Source organism: Symphalangus syndactylus, chromosome 21, assembly GCF_028878055.3.
Source record: "Symphalangus syndactylus isolate Jambi chromosome 21, NHGRI_mSymSyn1-v2.1_pri, whole genome shotgun sequence".
In the NCBI taxonomy this organism is placed as follows: Eukaryota; Metazoa; Chordata; class Mammalia; order Primates; family Hylobatidae; genus Symphalangus; species Symphalangus syndactylus.
In genome coordinates, this window is record NC_072443.2 from 4210266 (window position 1) to 4216265 (window position 6000).

Below are 6000 nucleotides of genomic sequence, written 5' to 3' on the forward strand. Positions count from 1 at the left end.
TACAGGAAAACTCACTCCAGGAGCCCCCTGTAATCAGAGTTGTTAAGCAGAAGGAAATGTCTTCAGTGTTCTTACATGGCTCTTAATCAGATACTGACAGAGTGCCTTTGATCAACACATTTGCACCGTGAGGTTAACCATAGGGTTCAGTATGTCCACATAGATTTCACAGTCAGTTCCAAATGTACACAACCAACAGAGAAACTATTCAAACTCGATCCTGTTGCTGGCTCCGTTTCTGTCCTCTCAACCTCCGGGGTCTGTTGTGAGGATTAATGAACTACATTTTTCAAGTATCTTGCCATCTCTGAACCAGAACTGAGAGCAAACCATGAGGCATTGTTGCAGAGGCCTGTTTGTTACTTCTTTGATATCTCCACATGTCTTAATTGAAACCTTAGACAGTAGCATCAGCCCGCTGCCCTGTGTTAGGCCTTTAAGAACACAGTAGTGGAGAGAAAGAAACCTCAGGGAGGAATTATCTCACAGACAGAGATCACTGGTGGGTGAAATGGCCCTGGCTGTGTTATTTTTCATTTGCCAGCTTGGTTGGTATCCAGAGTCCGTGACTTGAAATGAAACTACTGTATAGTGGCAGAGCAGAGAAACAAAGTTGGTGCAGAGGTGCCTGAGAAAGCAGCTCACAAGGTGCATCCCAAATTGGTTCCGGCAAGAGTTATATATTTTTCTGTCACTTTAATTGCCTGTGAAATATTTCATGTACTTTGTGTTAGTGGACAAGATGGATTAACTCCATTTTGTTGTAGGGAAAAAGAAATTACTGGGTCTGCACTGAACTTGATGTGGGGAGATACGGGTAAGGTGATACTACTATGTTCTTTGAGTAGGTATTACTCATGACAGGATGAAAGTTTATCTCTTCAAATTGATGTATTCACCGGATAATATAGAAAAATATAAACAAAAATAGGTCGTGAAATTGTGCAAAACTACGTATTATAGTCATGTCTAAAATAGGAATAAAAAAATTGTAACAGAAAACTAAAATCTAAGAAGAGCTTTCTTTAAACTTAAATGTTGACATAGGATTGACAATATTCAAGAGTTACCAAGAAAAACAAAAGCAGCTGTTAGAAAGAAATCTGTTTTTAAAAAGTATTTACATCTACTCTTTTAAGCAGTAAATATAAAATTCAAAATATAGCTACTTTCATAGTACTTAAACTACTTGGTTTTCATGAGAAAAGCACACACAGGAAATTGAAGAATTATTTTGTATGCTCTAGTTATTGACCTGTGAAAATAAATAGGGAAAAATCAGTGAGGCAAAATAAGAGATAAGTGGTTATGGTTACTTTTTGATATAATACCTTGAAATTTAGAGTGATTAAAATTTAGTAAAGAAATTTTTTCCTTGTATTTTTTCAAATTGGCTAAAGTTATGATAATTTAGGGGAGTAGTTAACAACTTTACCTCCCAGGCATCAACATTTACTTCAGATGAAGTCTCACTCCACTAACTGGTTGAGAATTTGGATGCTATAATTTAAACAGATGAATTGCAATCTAAAGTAAGTAATTCTCAAAGCCTTTGTCTCTAGAATTCACTTGTTTTATCTTTCAGTTAAATTCAATTTCATGATGAACCAATTTTTAAAAGTCATAATAAAATATTTTTTTCTAATTAGCAAGTGTGATACTTTAATAAGGCTTAGCAAAATTGTAACAACACAACACCAGTATAATGGCAAATATGCTAAGTCAGGAAAATTTGTGCAAGAGTTTGAAATGAGAAAAAGAGATCACTGGGTGTCCTTTGAATGGAATGCTGAGCATTGTATAACTGCCCCTCTGGGATTGTCTAATTCTACAGAGGTATCCATCTGTGATAGACAGAAGTTAACCTGGAGAACCTGAAATAATGCAAATATTTCCTGGAAATGATTCCCACTCATGGCAATGCAAATGAATCTTGTACAGAAGATCAATCTTGATAATTCACATTTGAATTAGTTCTAACATCTTACTCTATTCCTCATTAATTAGTGGGTTAAATAAAATCTTTGACAACTGTTCATTTCATATTAGTATGAGAGTCACAATTTTACCTGCCGGAAAATTATATTTTAACAGACGTGAGGCAGATAAAAAGAGCTCTTTCAATTAAAATAAAATCTAAATTATTTCAGTGTTCTCTGAAAATAGCATTCCTACAAAAATAAATGTTAGATCTGCTTGCTAAAAATACTCAAGAAAAAAGTCTAGAATGTACATTGCAGAGGAATATTTTTGTTTCATTTATTAATGTTTCTCAAGAACCTAGAGCAGTGTTCTTTTGTGCACATTCAGTGTTTGTTGTTCCATACAGAGACAGAAAATCAATATTCATGAAACAGGAAGGAAAAACATAATCAAATCTAACAGAAAATAAAATATGCAAATATCAAAGGAAATGTGGAAATCTTATTTCTCCCTCCCATAAAAAATTCAATTTTAAGTGGTATCAAATTCCATATTAGAATGTACTCCAGAAAGAGTGAGGATAAAACTTTTTAAATTATTACCTGATATCACAAGGGAGTTTTAAAAAACTTTGTTTTCATTTTCTTTCTTCTATTTTTAGATAACCATTATAGAAAGCTGGCTAATTTGAAAATACAAATGTAATCTAGAGGTCTGTCAGTTGAACTCAGAGCAGTGATTCTGAAGACCTCAGAAGTCACCGGGGTTTTTTTTTCTAGTAAACATAAATAAATAAAAGGTACTACAAAATTAATATAGTGCAATAGAATCATATCATCTTTTCCCTTCACAAAACCTGTAGAAAATAAATGCGAATTAGGAGGTCAGCTTAAACTCTTTCATTTTACAAACAATTACACTTTAGGTCAACTTCTGGATCAGAAGATACCTAATTTTGAGGTCTCAGGAATGAACATCTGTATATTTCTTATCCATCCACTCAGCCAGAGTGCAGGCCCAACTATATTGTGTGACTTCATTTATAGTAGCAAAGTCCAGCCGCCTATTTGATATATCCAAACTTCTCTCACCCCACATCATGATACTCTAGCCACATAATAAATTAACAGTAAATAAAAGACTCTCCTCATCTTTCACTAAAGGTAAAATATTTATATAACTCACTTTTTGATATAAATATTTCCTATCAAAATAATAAATACAAATTCAGACTTTTGACATAAATATCGTTATCTCTTGAAGAAGCAATTTGTGAAGATTTTATAACATGATCAAGTTTTGAGAAAAGGTTTGGATTAAAAAATAAAGAAAAAAATGTGGAAACTCCAGAACATTGAGGATAAAATGTCTCCATGAGAAGGGAGAAATGACGTGGAATAGAAATGGGATATGGAGGAGGGAGTAAAACAAATGCAAAGCACCTGTGGCTCTTTTACAACTGAGAGTTTATTTCTCTTATATTCACTGAAGAGTTTCAAAGCCTTTACTTCATCAACTGTACCTAACCTTGCGTTTTATCTATATACTATATACATTTGAGAAAATGATAGTGTAATTTTATTTTTATAATTTAAGATTAAAGATCATTGATATTATCTGAGCTAAATAGTAGTAAAACCAAAGCTTAGCCAATATACCGAATAAAGGAAACAACTCAATTGTCATTATATCATGTCCACTGCTTTTCAATGAGCTCTCCATTAAGGCCAGCAATAGCTTCTTGGGATGATTTATTAAAAGCAATTGCTATTTTATATTAGCTGCTAGTTAAGAGTTCAGTGTTACTTTTTGTCAGTTTAGGAAGTACAGATAATTTTTCTTATACAAGATTTCCTGATGATAATTTGCAGAAAAAAATATTATTTGAAGCTACAAGAGAAATTACATTATGACATAAATTTCCAGTGTGTATAAAATGTATAATGTGTTGGAAGGATGTTCTTGATTTTAATCACAAAACACATCACTTTTTCATCCAAAACATTTAAGGGTAAGAAGGAGTCTTCAGAAATTCAGTGGGAGGATGGAAGATACAAGAAATAAATAAACTTAGAAAGCTAAAACATTTCAAAAGTAAATTTATAAAGTTTATCCCCCGTAATGATTTGGACAATTAAAACATAATAAAGTGACTTTATTACTGACTTAAGATATAATGGCGCTACTGTCTCAAAGTTGGCTTGGAAACTGCACAGACATACCTCCTACCAACAGGATCCTTTCCTTTTCTTTCTTTCTTTTTTAGAACTCACGTCTGTAATCCCAGCACTTTGGGAGGCTGAGGCGGGCGGATCACAAGGTCAGGAGTTCGAGACCAGCCTGATCAACATGGTGAAACCCTGTTTCTACTAAAATATACAAAAATTAGCCAGGCCCGGGCGTGGTGGTGGGTGCCTGTAATCCCAGCTACACAGGAGGCTGAGGCAGGAGAATTGCTTGAACCCAGATGGCAGAGGTTGCAGTGAGCCAAGATCATGCCACTGCACTCCAGCCTGGGCAACAAAATGAGACTCTACCTCAGGGGGAAAAAAATAAAGGCCTTTATTTAAGAATAATTGGCATAATAAACGGCAAATATTTACAGAATTTAACTTGATGACTTTTGACATGTGAATATACCTAGAGAAGTATCATTGTAATCAAGTTAATGAAAATATTAACCACCCCAAAAGGTTTCTCATGCTCTTTTATAATCCCTCCTTCCTGATCTCCCTGCCCTATCCTCTACCCTTCAGCCAATCCCAGACAATTTCTGGTCTGTTACCTATAACTATAGATTAGTTTGCTTTCCAAGGATTTAATATCAATAGGTTCAATTATTCCACATCTTTACCAGTACTTGGTTTGGTCAGGATTTTTAATTTTCAACTTTCTAAAAGCCATGTACTGGTATCTCATCCCAGTTTTAATTTGTATTTATCTAATAACAATTCATATACAGAATTGTCTGTGTGCATGTGCTTGCAGGACATTTTTATATATTTTTTAGTAAATTGTCTATTCAAAACTTTTGACCATGTTTTTTGAAAGGTTGTTTGTATTGTGATTGAGTTGCAAAAGTTATTTATATATTCTAGATAAAAGTCTTGAAAATATTTTGTCCCAGCCTGTGACTTTTCTTATATTTTCTCAAGTGTCTTTTAAACAGCAAAAGCCTTACATTTTTATAAGGTCCAGTTTATCAATATTTTATTTATTGTTTTTGGTATTTGTTTCCTATTTATAAAATATTTGCCCAAACCAAGGTCACTAGGATTTTCATTTTAGTTTCCTTTTCTAGAAAGTGTATTATTTTAGCTTTTACATTTAGGGCAATGTTCTACTTTGAGTAAATGTTTTAACATAGTGAGTTAAGGATTAAGCTTAATTTTATTGTCTGTAAATATCCTATTGTTACAGCATTTGTGGAAAACATTAAACTTTCTCCACTGGAGTTCTTTGGCAATTTTTCTAAAAATCAATTGAACAGACATGTGTGGGACTGTTTTCAGATTTCCTCTTCTATTTCACCAATTTATATGTTTGTCTTCACATCAGAGTCATGTTGTCTTGACTACTGTAATTTTACAATGAGCTAAAATAAGTTTATTTGATAATAACTCTAGTTTTAGAATTGTTATATTTATTTTCATTTTAAAATAAATATAGTTTATAATTAATGCATTCTCCAACTTTATTCTCCTTTTGCAAAGTTTGGGCCATTCTAGTTGGTTTGCCTTTTCAAATGAATGTTAAAATCAGCGTGTCAGTTTCTAAAAGAAAAGATAAATGACTAGTTTTGAATGTGATTGAATTCAATTAACATATCAATTTTGGAAAAGCAGAAATCTCAAAAATATGGAATTTTCCAAACCATGAATGTGGTATTACCATTCACTTAGGTTTCTTAATTTATCTTGGAGACATTGTGCAATATGCAGTGTACACGTCTTGCACATATTTTGCCAGATTTATTACTAAGTATTTCATATCCTTATTCTATTGTAAATGGTATTTTTATTTGAATTTAGAATTATTTTTTGTTAGCATATAGAAGTAAAATCAATTTTTGTGTAT